The 15724-nt window shown below is 53.7% G+C and overlaps 1 non-coding gene and 2 pseudogenes across 1 annotated transcript; all 3 read right to left on the bottom strand.

The window, feature by feature from the left end:
* LOC146811009 (28S ribosomal RNA) overlaps positions 1 to 424 on the bottom strand; it is a 7994-nt pseudogene extending 7570 nt beyond the window's left edge.
* Positions 425 to 877: 453 nt separating this feature from the next.
* Positions 878 to 1031, bottom strand: LOC146811008 (5.8S ribosomal RNA). The gene has a single exon (XR_014967171.1). It is a non-coding gene; the product is annotated as a 5.8S ribosomal RNA (ribosomal RNA).
* Positions 1032 to 13278: 12247 nt separating this feature from the next.
* Positions 13279 to 14392, bottom strand: LOC146811007 (18S ribosomal RNA; annotated as a pseudogene).
* Positions 14393 to 15724: the final 1332 nt, after the last annotated feature.

Raw genomic sequence — 15724 nt, 5'->3', positions numbered from 1 at the left:
CTCTCGACGGTTTCACGCCATCTTGAACTCTCTCTCCAAAGTTCTTTTCAACTTTCCCTTACCTTACTTGTTGGATATCGGTCTTGCGCCCGTATTTAGCCTTAGATGGAGTTTACCATCCGCTTGGGCTGCATTCCCAAGCAACCCGACTCCGAGAAGACCCGATCCCGGCGCGCTGGTGGCCGCTACCGGCCTAACACCGTCCGCGGGATGAGCCTCGATCAGAAGGACTTGGGCCCCCTGAGCGACGCCGGGGAGTCGGTCTTCTGTACGCCACATTTCCCGCGCCCTCTGCCGGGCGGGGATTCGGTGCTGGGCTCTTCCCTCTTCACTCGCCGTTACTGGGGGAATCCTGGTTAGTTTCTTTTCCTCCGTTTAGTAATATGCTAAAATTCAGCGGGTCGCCACGTCTGATCTGAGGTCGTAGTCGGAAAGAAAACGCCGGAGCGTTCGGGGGGAGCCGGGGAAGGCCAGGCACCACTGCCGGAGCAGGGGGCCTGGTGTACCTGGCAGCGCGCGCCCTCTTCCCCGGATCGCGTCTGGAGGGGTTTCACCCTCGCCGGGAAGCCGGCCGCAGAGGAGGGTGCCCGAGGCGCGTGCGCCCGGGCAGCCGGCGGGACACCACAGACAGCCACGTGCGGCACGCAGCCAGGCGCCCCGGGACGGGCCCGAGGCGGACCGGTCACCAGGCCCCCTTCTCGGGGTGCCAGGCGCGCCGGCGGCATACCTCCGCGGCAGGACCCGGCCAGGGACCCTGCCAACGGGCGATCGGGGCGTCTGACCTTGTGGGGGGACGAAGGGGAAGCGGAGCTCACCCTGCGACGGCCCCAGCCGCGTCCCGGGGAAGCCCCGGGGCGATTGACGATTGACGATCGATCGACCCTCAGACAGGCGTAGCCCCGGGAGGAACCCGGGGCCGCCAGGTGCGTTCGAAGTGTCGATGATCAATGTGTCCTGCAATTCACACTAATTCTCGCAGCTAGCTGTGTTCTTCATCGATGCGCGAGCCGAGTGATCCACCGCCAAGAGTCACAGGCAACTTTTCGAAAACGTTCGCCCACCTGCGGGCGCAGGAGAGGTGGGAGGACGGCAACGCCGTCTGTCCGCCACCCGCGCGGCGAGACGGCACGGGCGCCCCGTTCAAGGCTTCCCCTCTGGGAGTCAGACAGCACCGTCGTGGGGGGAAAAAACATTGCCAGGCGCTCAGCCCGGGAGCCTGTCCCCACCCACCCGGGGTAACCAGGGAGGGACCACGCGAGTCTTCAAACTCCTCAGCCTGGCCACACGGGACCGGGTCGGACCGGGTACCTGGCAACGAGGGAGGGTCGCTCCACCTGCACATCAGCCGTCCGTCGCCGGATCGGCCCCGAGCCGTGCCAGCCCACCACCACCCTCGCCTGGGTCGGAGGCGCCGAAAGGGAAGAGCCAGGCAGCTCCCCATCCCGCACGCCTCCCACCGAGAAGAGCTGGGGTCCCCTCGCAGGCCCTCAGCCCCTTCTCTTCCAGGCCGCCCTGCCACGCAAGAAGGGCCGTTCCTCGGTCGCCCGAGACCCGGTCAGATCGGGCCGGGTCTCGGGACGCCTGGAGGGCCCAACCGGTGCCAGGGCCTTTTTTCGAGGGAGGGGTGGTGCCAGCCAAGGGATGCACTGCCATTCTGTTCCGTGCCGGGTGAGCTTGGTTTCCGTCTCGGAGAGGGACAGGGGATGGGGGCCGCCCCCCGTCCCCGGTCCCTCGCACGTCGGTCGGGCCTTCCCCGGGGGGAAGGGGCCCGCCGAAGTCCCGGTCCTAAACCACAGCGCCCCATGCAGCCGCGTACCGCTCCGCCGGCCGTGGCGCACTAGGGCAGGGCCGGGCCCTGTGCCTACGGTGCGTGCTCGCAGGAGGCGGGCCGAGGGCTTCGGGCTGGCGCCGTCGGTCGCTCGGGCCACTCCGCCATTAATGATCGTTCCGCAGGTTCACCTACAGAAACCTTGTTACAACTTTTACTTCCTCTAGATAATCAAGTTTGATCGTCTTCTCGGCACTCCGCCAGGGCCGTTGCCGACCCCGGCGGAGCCGATCCGAGGACCTCACTAAACCATCCAATCGGTAGTAGCAACAGGCGGTGTGTACAAAGGGCAGAGACTTAATCAACGCGAGCTTATGACTCGCACTTACTGGGAATTCCTTGTTCATGGGAAATAATTGCAATCCCCAATCCCTATCACGAACGAGGTTCAGCGGGTTACCCGCACCTGTCGGCGAAGGGTACACACACGCTGATCCGTTCAGTGTAGCGCGCGTGCAGCCCCGGACATCTAAGGGCATCACAGACCTGTTATTGATCGATCTCGTGTGGCTGAACGCCACTTGTCCCTCTAAGAAGTTGGACGCCGACCGCTGGGGGTCGCGTAACTAGTTAGCATGGAGGAGTCTCGTTCGTTGTAGGAGAGTAGGGTCTGCTTCCTATGGTCACCCCCACTTTTGGTTTTGCTTCACTGGTTTTCGACTTAGATGTGGCTGTGAGCCTGCTAATCAGACCCACAGCCCAGCTGTTCTCTCTCTAAATTCAAACTATGTACTTTAGGTACATAACCCAATTGGTAAGGATCACCCTATAGGGCCCTGTACAGTGTACCTTAGGTACCCAGGGCATGGGTGTACCCTAGGCCTACCAGGGGCTGCAGCATGTATTATGCCACCCCTGGCTGGCCTCCCATCATGACACAACTGGCTGATCACTCAGCTGGGGCAAGGTCGTGTAATCACCCCTTGCTTAGGTATAGTATTCCTATACCTACCTTATATATAGACACATGGGTAACCTTTCAGTCACTCCTATGGCAGGCCTTAACAATCCTGAAGGCAGAGTGCTTGGTAACATGTGACATGGTGCTCTAGCATGAGCTGAGCCTGTCTGCAGCTTTCAGAACCATGTCCTTATAGCTGTTCTATGATATCGCCTACCATATACTCTTAAAGTGCCTTATAATCCTCACGGTTATGGTAACTATGGTTTGGCTTTATCAAAACATGTCATGTAAGGTGTCTAACACTTTGGAATACTACCCCCACACAATTTCTGGCGATGAGGATAGTATTCCCCCCTTCTAGAGGGAGAAGACATGTTGAAGACCTACTACCCGGTTAAAGTTAACCAGAGCCCCAGCATCACAAAATGGATGCTGCTGCCACAGACACAAGTCTGACCTCCTGCTGCTGGGAGTCCTTCCAGCGAGGGAGGCTTGGAAAATAGGTTCCTGCCTTGGGAGGTGCTAGAACCACCCTAGACAGGGCTTAGTGTATTGGGGCAGGGAGGGATGAAAGAAACGAGACACTGCCTGGGGCACACAAGGTGTCCCATGCATAGTCCGGTTCAAACCTGTGCTGGGGCACTCCAGCCCCAGTACTGGCACGAAACTGGACAAAGGGAAGGGGGTGTAACCACCCCCCTCCCTGGTCCCACCCATAGGAGGGACCTAGCAGGTAACCCAGCCCCCCAGATTAGTATAAGAGTGGGAGCTGAGTCCCTAGGACTTTGGATTATCCTGAACTGAAACTAGACACAAAACTCTGGACCTTCGAAATTCGACAAGAAGACTGAAGAATCTCCCTTGTGGCCATGGAGTGGCCACCCTGTGCAAACAGGCACCAACAAGCGACCTGCCGTTTGCTTTGCCCAAGTTCTACGAGGAACCGACTGCAGAGCCCGACCAGCACCTTGACCTCCAGACTTCTCTGACCCTGATCCATATCCACAGCCAAGCTGAGATCCGTGGAGGCGACGAGAGACGTGGGACCGGCTACCTGGGAAAATTGGCGAGTAGCTTCCAGCGCAGCTTCTGAGGCATCCTCGAAGTTGTGCTCTGGGGATTGAGAAGCTCCAACCCCAAGCACCATTTGCACCGAAGATCAGCCCTCCACACTCCACGAGTTCTGCGTGGGGCCCTTCTGCATTTTCCTGCTTGACGCGTCTGTCCGGTTGCTTGCCCGTTGGCTAGTAGCCTCAGTGACGACAAACCCTTAACTTTTCACTGCTGGTTTGACTCCTCCAGACTAGCACTTGCTTCCCTGCTAAAGAGAAGCACCTCAGACCTTCCTGGTCTGCACCTGAAGCGAATTTCCATTTCCGCGTGGGTTGCCTTTGCCAAGGCTTGTTGACTCCAATCGGGACGTCGACTCCGCCAGCAGCAAGATCCTTTGTGGGACAGATCGTACCCTGGTTCTTGTTGTCCTCAACGCCTCCTGGTCCACGCAGCTGCAGAGACAAGCTTCAAGACCTCACCTGTGTTCTGCACGACATCGCCTGGTTCCGTCCTGGTTCCACGCGGTCACTGGCTAGTGACCCAGACTTTGTCCCCTCTGCTTGCAGGTGTTCTTCCTTCAAGATCCACCCTTGGATCCACCGGACATCTTCCTCCTGGCCGCCTGCCAGCAACTGTTCTTCAGGCATCCATAGGATCCAGCGACGACACCCGACACATCTTCACACCTATGCACCCGTCTCCTGTGGGTGAGGTAACGCGAGTACTCCGGTGCTCCAGTGGATATTGACTATCCAAGTGTCTAAGTCTTTAGTTGCTTCCTCCTAGTTACTTCGGAAGTGTCCTTATTCTTCCTATTTCTAATTGCTACATTCCCATTGACCTTAATGTAACCCGCGTGTGTGTTTCCACACTGCACACGCTTCCCGTGGGCCTCCCACTTCCTAACTATTGGTAGGGTAGTGTAGCCCCAGCGATTCCCTAGGCCTACTCCCTGTTCGTGACGTGGTACTTATACCACTTTCTTAGTATATGGTTTGCTTGGCCCCTGGGCCTAACTGTATTTTTCCAGTGTAACTTAACGTATGCTACTTAAGAAATTGTTGTGCTTAGACCTCTGAACTCATAAAGAGTGCTGAGGGTATATTTTAGAATAAATACATTCTAATTTTATATATATCTGGTGTGGTGTTCTTTCATTTGGTATTCAAGGGATTATAATGGTATAACAGCTGGCTTCACATGCCATACAGAGTTTAGCCTAAGACTGCTCTTGTCCATGCTACCACTAGGATAGCTGGTCTATAAGGTTGACTTTACAACCAATCACCATAAGGGTTGTTTGGACTGATACAGGGTGTACACTAGAACTAGTGACATCATATATCAGGCCAACTTCTCACATTGGTGAGCAGCGGTTGGGATCTGAGCATGCTGTTGTGATACCATTATAGTCTTGAGATATCAAATTGAAAGATCACATTAGGTACTGTAAGGTACCTATAAAACAAAATCTTAAAATACTTAAGTTCTACTGAACTTAGTTGTTGTAGGTTGAAGGGCCTAGCACACCCTGACTACAACTACTAGAGAGGTTTTAGTAGATACAACTAGTGTAGGTAGGTGCACACACCACACCCTCACTAGATCATGTCTCTGAGAAGAGATCAAGATGATTCTCTCTCAGGAGGGGGATATCCTAGAAAGATGCCCTCTAGATATGATACACTAACTTTTCAGGAGATGAGACAATAGTGTACCTCCAGAAAGTTAAAACAGGGTTCCAACCCTACCCTCATTTATCTAGTGGAGATCTTAGAAGAGTATGATGCTCAGAGAGCCTCCCAGGATGGTACCTTAGGTACCAATGAGGGTCTGCCCTCTACAGAAGACTCCCCTCACAACACTGATCTAGATGAGTCAGAAGGGACTTCGGGAGATGAGGTAGACAGCCAGGTCCAAGTTAGGAGACTTAGCCAGGCTAACTTAAGCCTACATGGGAGTCCCCCATTCAGACCCTCAAGTGGACTTAACCAGAGAGATGGGAGAGGAAGATCCCCTTCCAGGGAATCTATCCACTCCCATATCTCTAATAGCTCCAATGCCTCTTCTCACAGGGGAATGACTTCTCCACAGAGAAAAGAGCATACGGCCAGAATGAGGGAAGTCAATCTGAGGATTGAAAGGGAAGAACTTGCCCTTGCCAAAGAGAGACTTGCTCTGGCCAGAGAGCAAAAGTTAAGTGGGTTAGGACCCACTGGTGGCAGCACTATCCCTAAAGATAGAGACAGGACCTATGACAATAGAAACCTGAGCAAGATTGTCCCTCCCTACAAGTGTGGGGATGACATCCACAAATGGATAACTGCTTTGGAGAGGGCTTGCAGAGTACAGCAGGTACCCCAAAGTCAGTGGGCAGCTATCTTGTGGCTCTCCTTCTCTGAGAAAGGTAGAGACAAGCTCCTCACAGTTAGTGATGAGGATGCTGACAATTACACTGTCCTGAAGAGTGCTCTGATTGATGGGTTTGGCCTAACCACTGAACAATACAGGTTGTTGTTCAGGGATACCCAGAAGACACAGACCCAGGACTGGACTGACTTTGTAGATTGTGCCACTAGGGCTTTGGAAGGCTGGTTATTGGGTAGTAAGGTTAAGGACTATACAGGATTGTATAATTTGATCATGAGAGAACAAATCCTTAACAACTGTCAAAACCAGCTGCTGCATCAACACTTGATTGACTCTGACCTAACTTCTCCCCAAGAATTGGGAAAGAAGGCAGATAGGTGGGTCAGGACTAGAGTTAAGCAGAAAAACCAGAACCAGGGCGGTGATCAGAAAAAGGCAGACCAGAAGGGTAATGAGCAGAAAGCAAAGGACCAGAAGTCTTCACCAGGCCCCCAAAATGCTCATGGGGGAGGGTGGTCCCAAAAAGGATAAACAGAAAGATGGCCAAAAGAAACCTTGGTGTAACTATTGTAAGTCCAATTCCCATTGGTATAGTGAATGCACCAAAAAGGACAAGCCCCCAGCCACCATTGCCCCTAAGGCAACTGTACCCCCTAGTCCAGCTGTAAGTGGTGGTTCCTAGCAAAAGGGTGTAATAGGGTTAACCCTGGGAACTGAAGTGGATTCTGGCCTAGTCAGAATACCAACTCAGGCTGTTCTGATCTGTGATGGGGGCATATCTTTGTCCTCTACTGTGAGCCCCAGTAACCTGGGCAAGTACAGACAGACTCCTTTAATCAACCATAGGATGGCTCAGGCCTACAGGGACACAGGTGCTAGTGTCACAATGGTGACTCCTGCCTTTGTGGACCCTGGACAGATCATGCTAGGTGAGAATTACCTAGTGACCAATGCTAGCAATGCCACTACCTCCCATAGTGTGGCGATTGTTAACTTCTCCTGGGGAGGAGTAACTGGCCTCAAGAAAGTTGTGGTGAGTTCAGACCTTCCTGTTGAGTGTCTGTTGGGAAATGACCTTGAAACTTCAGTTTGGGCTGAAGTGGAGTATAGGACCCATGCAGAAATGCTGGGAATAGATGCACATGTCCTTGCTGTGACTAGGTCAGTGGCAAAAAAATGCAACACTGAACAAGTGCTGGATCCTGGGACAATGGACCAGACACAACCCAAGAGAAAGAGCAGTAGGGTTAAGGCTGTGCCTTCCCCCTGCCTCAGGTAGAGAATCAGCCCTCACAGGAGGATGATTCTGAGAGCCCTGAAGGAACTGTCCTAGAAGAACTGGAACCTGAGCAGGTTGAGTTTCTTGGGACAGGGGGACCTTCAAGGGCAGATCTGAGGCAGGCACAATTAGACTGTCCTTCCCTTGAACCCCTCAGGCAGCAGGCTGCTGCTGAGGCTGCAGGGAATGCTCAAGGTACCCATAAAGTGTATTGGGATGAAGGGCTGCTGTACTCAGAGGCTAGAGACCCCAAGCCTGGTGCGTCCAGGAGGTTGGTCATACCATTGAGTTTCAGAGGCTTCCTTGTTACCTTGGCCCATGATATTCCCCTTGCAGGACACTTAGGCCAGAATAAGACTTGGGACAGGCTTGTCCCTCACTTTCACTGGCCTCACATGTCAGAAGATACCAAGGAGTTTTGTCGCTCCTGTGTCTCCTGCCAAGCCAGTGGCAAATCAGGTGGCACCACAAAGGCCCCCCTAATACCACTACCAGTGGTGGGGGTTCCCTTTGAGAGAGTGGGGATAGACATTGTTGGACCAATGGACCCCCAAACAGCATCTGGGCACAGATTCATACTGGTGATAGTGGACCATGCCACCAGGTACCCAGAAGCTATACCCTTGAGGACCACAACAGCTCCTGTTGTGGCAAGGGCCCTACCGGAGTGTTCTCCAGAGTGGGGTTTCCAAAGGGGGTTGTCTCTGACAGAGGTGCCAACTTCATGTCAAGATATTTAACTGCAATGTGGAAGGAGTGTGGTGTTAACTACAAATTCACTTACCCTATCACCCAAAATGCAATGGGCTTGTGGAAAGGTTCAACAAGACCCTAAAAGGGATGATAAAAGGTTAACCAGACAAGCTTAGGCGAAGATGGGACATCCTTTTACCCTGCCTTCTGTTTGCTTACAGAGAGGTCACACAAAAGGGGGTTGGCTACAGCCCTTTTGAACTTTTGTTTGGGCATCCTGTGAGGGGACTCCTATGTCTAGTAAGGGAAGGATGGGAGAGACCTCTCAGACAACCCAAGCTTGATATAGTGGATTATGTGCTTGGCCTCCGCTCAAGGATGGCAGAGTACATGAAGAAGGCTTCTAAAAACCTTGAGGCAAGCCAAGAACTCCAAAAAGCTTGGCATGAACAAAAGGCTGTGCTGACTGTCTACCAGCCAGGACAGAAAGTGTGGGTGTTGGAGCCAGTGGCCCCAGCAGCACTCCAGGACAAATGGTCTGGACCCCACACTATTGTTGCACAAAAGGGAGAAGTCACCTATTTGGTGGACCTTGGGACTCCCAGAAGCCCCCACAGGGTGCTTCATGTCAACAGGTTAAAGGCATATGTTGACAGGGCAGACATGGGCTTACTCATGGCTACAGATGAGGGGCAGGAGGAAGAGAGTGACCCTCTCCCAGACCTGCTGACTCAGAACCCTGATGATGGTTCAGTTGATGGTGTGGTCTTTTCTGACAGCGTCACTAACCATCAGCAACAGGACTGCAGACAAGTTCTACAGGCCTATAGACATATGTTCTCTCTGACCCCAAGTCAGACAAACTGGTGCACCCATGAGGTGGACACTGGTGACAGTCTGCCTGTGAAGAGTAAAATCTACAGGCAACCTGACCATGTCAGGGACTGCATAAAGATTGAGGTACAAAAGATGTTGGAGCTGGGAGTCATTGAACCTTCAGAGAGCCCTTGGGCTAGTCCTGTAGTTCTTGTGCCAAATCCTCACACCCAAGATGGTAAGAGAGAGATGAGGTTTTGCGTGGATTACAGAGGTCTCAATGCTGTCACTAGGACAGATGCCCACCCAATACCTAGGGCAGATGAGCTCATTGACAGATTGGCAGCTGACAAGTTTTTGAGTACATTTGACCTGACAGCAGGCTACTGGCAAATCAGACTAGCTGAGAGTGCAAAGGCCAAAACTGCTTTCTCAACCCCAGGAGGACATTATCAATTTGTGGTAATGCCCTTTGGCTTGAAGAATGCACCTGCCACTTTTCAAAGGTTGGTGAATCAAGTCCTTACAGACCTGGATGACTACTGTGCAGCTTATCTTGATGATATTGCTGTCTTTAGCTCCACCTGGGAGGATCACCTGGTCCACCTGAGGAATGTTTTGGAGGCCCTGCAAAAGGCAGGCCTCACTATCAAGGCCACCAAGTGCCAGATAGGGCAGAGCAAGGTTGTGTACCTGGGCCACCTAGTAGGTGGGGGTCAGGTTCAACCACTGGAGAGCAAGATCCAGACCATAAAGGACTGGACTCCTCCAATTACCCAGACACAGGTCAGAGCTTTCTTGGGCCTGTCTGGGTACTACAGAAAGTTTGTTAAGAACTATGGGCATTGTGACACCACTTAATGACTTGACCTCCAAGAAAATGCCAAAGAAAGTTCAGTGGACAGTAAGCACTGCACCTATTCTGAAAAGTCCAGATTACTCCAAAGAATTCATTTTCCAAACAGATGCTTCTGAGTTGGGTGTGGGAGCTGTTCTTTCACAACTGAATATAGATGGTCAAGACCAGCCCATTGCTTTTATTAGTAGAAGGCTGACCCCTAGAGAGAAACGTTGGTCAGCTATTGAGAGGGAGGCCTTTGCTGTGGTTTGGGCCCTGAAGAAGCTGAGGCCATACCTGTTTGGCTCTCACTTCAAGATTCAGACAGACCATAAGCCCCTCTTGTGGCTAAATCAGATGAAGGGTGAAAATCCCAAACTTCTTAGGTGGTCCATTTCCCTACAGGGGATGGACTTCACAGTGGAACATAGACCTCGGACTGACCATGCCAATGCAGATGGACTCTCCAGATATTTCCACTTAGAACATGAAGACTAAACTGGTCAAGGTTAGTCTAATGTCCCTAAGTTTGGGGGGGGGGGTTGTGTAGGAGAGTAGGGTCTGCTTCCTATGGTCACCCCCACTTTTGGTTTTGCTTCATTGGTTTTCGACTTAGATGTGGCTGTGGGCCTGCTAATCAGACCCACAGCCCAGCTGTTCTCTCTCTAAATTCAAACTATGTACTTTAGGTACATAACCCAATTGGTAAGGATCACCCTATAGGGCCCTGTACAGTGTACCTTAGGTACCCAGGGCATGGGTGTACCCTAGGCCTACCAGGGGCTGCAGCATGTATTATGCCACCCCTGGCTGGCCTCCCATCATGACACAACTGGCTGATCACTCAGCTGGGGCAAGGTCGTGTAATCACCCCTTGCTTAGGTATAGTATTCCTATACCTACCTTATATATAGACACATGGGTAACCTTTCAGTCACTCCTATGGCAGGCCTTAACAATCCTGAAGGCAGAGTGCTTGGTAACATGTGACATGGTGCTCTAGCATGAGCTGAGCCTGTCTGCAGCTTTCGGAGCCATGTCCTTATAGCTGTTCTATGATATCGCCTACCATATACTCTTAAAGTGCCTTATAATCCTCGCAGTTATGGTAACTATGGTTTGGCTTTATCAAAATATGTCGTGTAAGGTGTCTAACACTTTGGAATACTACCCCCACACCATTTCTGGTGATGAGGATAGTATTCCCCCCTTCTAGAGGGAGAAGACATGTTGAAGACCTACTACCCGGTTAAAGTTAACCAGAGCCCCAGCATCACAAAATGGATGCTGCTGCCACAGACACAAGTCTGACCTCCTGCTGCTGGGAGTCCTTCCAGCGAGGGAGGCTTGGACAATAGGTTTCCTGCCTTGGGAGGTGCTAGCACCACCCTAGACAGGGCTTAGTGTATTGGGGCAGGGAGGGATTAAAGAAACGAGACACTGCCTGGGGCACACTAGGTGTCCCATGCATAGTCCGGTTCAAATCGGTGCTGGGGCACTCCAGCCCCAGTCCTGGTGCGAAACTGGACAAAGGGAAGGGGGTGTAACCACCCCCCTCCCTGGTCCCACCCATAGGAGGGACCTAGCAGGTAATCCAGTCCCCCAGATTAGTATAAGAGTGGCAGCTGAGTCCCTAGGACTTTGGATTATCCTGAACTGAAACTAGACACAAAACTCTGGACCTACGACATTCGACAAGAAGACTGAAGAATCTCCCTTGTGGCCAAGGAGTGGCCACCCTGTGCAAACAGGCACCAACAAGCGACCTGCTGTTTGCTTTGCCCAAGTTCTATGAGGAACCGACTGCAGAGCCCGACCAGCGCCTTGACCTCCAGACTTCTCTGACCCTGATCCACATCCACAGCTAAGCTGAGAACCGTGGAGGTGACGAGAGACGTGGGACCGGCTACCTGGGAAAATTGGCGAGTAGCTTCCAGCGCAGCTTCTGAGGCATCCTCGAAGTTGTGCTCTGGGGATTGAGAAGCCGTAACCCCGAGCACCATCTGCACCGAAGATCAGCCCTCCACACTCAACGAGTTCTGCGTGGGGCCCTTCTGCATTTTCCTGCTTGACGCGTCTGTCCGGTTGCTTGCCCGTTGGCTAGTAGCCTCAGTGACGACGAACCCTTAACTTTTCACCACTGGTTTGGCTCCTCCAGACTGGCCCTTGCTTCCCTGTGAAAGAGAAGCACCTCAGACCTACCTGGTTGCACCTGAAGCGAATTTCCATTTTCCGCGTGGGTTGCCTTTGCCAAGGCTTGTTCACTCCAATCGGGACGTCGAGTCCGTCAGCAGCAAGATCCTTCGTGGGACAGCTCGTACCCTGGTTCTGGTCATCCTCGACGCCTCCTGGTACACGCAGCTGCAGAGACAAGCTTCAAGACATCACCTGTGTTCTGCACGACATCGCCTGGTTCCGTCCTGGTTCTACACGGTCACTGGCTAGTGACCCAGACTTTGTCCCCTCTGCTTGCAGGTGTTCTTCCTTCAATATCCACCCTTGGATCCACCGGACATCTTCCTCCTGGCCGTCTGCCAGCATCTGTTCTTCAGGCATCCATAGGATCCAGCGACGACACCCGACACATCTTCACACCTATGCACCCGTCTCCTGTGGGTGAGGTAACGCGAGTACTCCGGTGCTCCAGTGGATATTGACTATCCAAGTGTCTAAGTCTTTAGTTGCTTCCTCCTAGTTACTTCGGAAGTGTCCTTATTCTTCCTATTTCTAATTGCTACATGCCCTTTGACTTTAATGTAACCCGCGTGTGTGTTTCCACACTGCACTCGCTTCCCGTGGGCCTCCCACTTCCTAACTATTGGTAGGGTAGTGTAGCCCCAGCGATTCCCTAAGCCCTAGGCCTACTTCCTGTTCGTGACGTGGTACTTATACCACTTTCTTAGTATATGGTTTGCGTGGCCCCTGGGCCTAACTGTATTTTTCCTGTGTAACTTAACGTATGTTACTTAAGAAATTGTTGTGCTTAGACCTCTGAACTCATAAAGAGTGCTGAGGGTATATGTTAGAATAAATACATTCTAATTTTAAATATATCTGGTGTGGTGTCCTTTCATTTGGTATTCAAGGGATTAAAATGTTATAACAGCTGGCTTCACATGCCATACAGAGTTTAGCCTAAGACTGCTCTTGTCCATGCTACCACTAGGATAGCTGGTCTATAAGGTTGACTTTACAACCAACCACCATAAGGGTTGTTTGGACTGATACAGGGTGTACACTAGAACTAGTGACATCATATATCAGGCCAACTTCTCACATTCGTTATTGGAATTAACCAGACAAATCGCTCCACCAACTAAGAACGGCCATCCACCACCACCCACAGAACCGAGAAAGAGCTATCAATCTGTCAATCCTTTCCGTGTCCAGGCCGGGTGAGGTTTCCCGTGTTGAGTCAAATTAAGCCGCAGGCTCCACTCCTGGTGGTGCCCTTCCGTCAATTCCTTTAAGTTTCAGCTTTGCAACCATACTCCCCCCAGAACCCAAAGACTTTGGTTTCCCGGAAGCTGCTCGGCGGGTCATGGGAATAACGCCGCCGGATCGCTGGTCGGCATCGTTTATGGTCGGAACTATGACGGTATCTGATCGTCTTCGAACCTCCGACTTTCGTTCTTGATTAATGAAAACATTCTTGGCAAATGCTTTCGCTTTGGTTCGCCTTGCGCCGGTCGAAGAATTTCACCTCTAGCGGCACAATACGAATGCCCCCGGCCGTCCCTCTTAATCATGGCCCCAGTTCCGAAAACCAACAAAATGGAACCAGAGTCCTATTCCATTATTCCTAGCTCAAGTATTCAGGCGACCGGCCTGCTTTGAACACTCTAATTTTTTCAAAGTAAACGCTTCGGACCCCCAGGACACTCAGTCAAGAGCATCAAGGGGGTGCCGAGAGGCAGGGGCTGGGACAGGCGGTAGCTCGCCTCACGGCGGACCGCCAGCTCGATCCCAAGATCCAACTACGAGCTTTTTAACTGCAGCAACTTTAATATACGCTATTGGAGCTGGAATTACCGCGGCTGCTGGCACCAGACTTTCCCTCCAATGGATCCTCGTTAAACGATTTAAAGTGTACTCATTCCAAATACAGGGCCTCGAAAGAGTCCTGTATTGTTATTTTTCTTCACTACCCCCCTTTTGGGAGTGGGTAATTTGAGCGCCTGCTGCCTTCCTTGGATGTGGTAGCCGTTTCTCAAGCTCCCTCTCCGGAATCGAACCCTGATTCACCGTTACCCGTGGTCACCATGGTAGGCACAGAAAGTACCATCGAAAGTTGATAGGGCAGACATCCGAATGTATTGTCGCCGTCACGGGGACGTGCGATCGGCCTGAGGTTATCTAGAGTCACCAAAGCGGCCGGGCGAGCCCGGATTGGTCTTGGTCTGATAAATGCACGCATCCCGGGAAGTCAGCGCTCGTCGGCATGTATTAGCTCTAGAATTACCACAGTTATCCAAGTAACAGATGGAGCGATCAAAGGAACCATAACTGATTTAATGAGCCATTCGCAGTTTCACTGTACCGGCCGTGTGTACTTACACGTGCATGGCTTAATCTTTGAGACAAGCATATGCTACTGGCAGGATCAACCAGGTAGCCACACCAGCTGACAGGGTTCGGGAGGCCGCGTGCCCATCTCCTCGACCGGCCCACCTTCGAGCACACCCCTCCCTCTCGGGAGCCTGCTGGGGGGAAAGGAGCCCACCCGCCGGGGCGGGAGGGCTCGCCGGAGGGGTGGAGAGAGGTGGCAGGTCGCATGGGCACCGGCAGGCCCAGCCGTCTCCCCCGGGAGGGAGAGGCGGGCCGAGGCGCAGCCTGAGCGAGACGCAGGGGTGCCGGGGCCTGGTGGCGGTGGCACCCCTCAGAACGGTCGTTCCGAGCTGCTGCGGAAATGTTCTGGCCACCCGACCCCTTCCGCTCGGGGTCAGACAACTGGGGGGCTTTAGCTGCCTCTGCTGGGTAGGGTGAAGGGCCTCCCGCCAGGCGGCAGCCCCTCGAGTCGGAAGGTCCATGCAGGGAGGAAGCTTATTGCTTGAAACAACAGCCAAGGCTGGCCAAGCAGTCCATCCCTAAACGGACCGAAAGTGCCTAATCAATCAGAGTGCGGCCAGGGCATCCCCTCTGCAGGCCGCCCTGCGCGGGGGGGATGGCGGCTACACGTCCCTGCCTGCTCCCGGGGCGAGCGGGCTCGAAGGGAGGGCCCATCGATAGGGGCCGGGAGGCAGGCGCACATCCGGGCCCCCGGGTACCCCGGCGGGCGGGCCCGGGCGCTGCCTTCCCCGTCTTGCGGTTGCCAGACCTCACGGAGGTCTGACCCAGCAAACCCGGAGAAAACAGGACCATCGGGAAGGGGCTGAGAGGCAGGTGCGTACCTGGGCCCCTGGCGGCCCCGGCGGGCGGGCCCGGGCGCTGCCTTCCCCATCTCGTGAGCGCCGGACCTCACGGAGGTCTGACCCAGCAAACCCGGCGAAAAAAGGACCATCGGGAAGGGGCTGAGAGGCAGGAGCGTACCCGGGCCCCTGGGGGCCGCGGCGGGTGAGCCCCGGGTCTGCCTTCCCCCGTCTCGGGATCGCCAGACCTCACGGAGCTCTGACCCAGCAAACTCGGAGAAAAAGGACCATCGGGAAGGGGGCTGAGAGGCAGGTGTGCGTACCCGGGCCCCCGGGGGCCCCGCTTCGGGCGGGCCCGGGTGCTGCCTTCCCCTGTCTCGGGATCCACGGACCTCACGGGGCTCTGACCCAGCAAACTCGGAGAAAAAGGACCATCGGGAAGGGGGCTGAGAGGCAGGTGTGCATAGCCGGGCCCCTGGGGGCCCCGCTTCGTGCGGGCCCGGGTGCTGCTTTCCCCTGCCTAGGGATCCACGGACCTCACGGGGCTCTGACCAAGAAAACTCGGAGAGAAAGGACCATCGGGAAGGGGCTGAGA

Source organism: Triturus cristatus, chromosome 7 (assembly GCF_964204655.1).
Source record: "Triturus cristatus chromosome 7, aTriCri1.1, whole genome shotgun sequence".
NCBI classification, from domain to species: Eukaryota; Metazoa; Chordata; class Amphibia; order Caudata; family Salamandridae; genus Triturus; species Triturus cristatus.
Note: the sequence above shows the minus strand (reverse complement) of the source record. Positions and strands in the feature narration are given on the sequence as shown.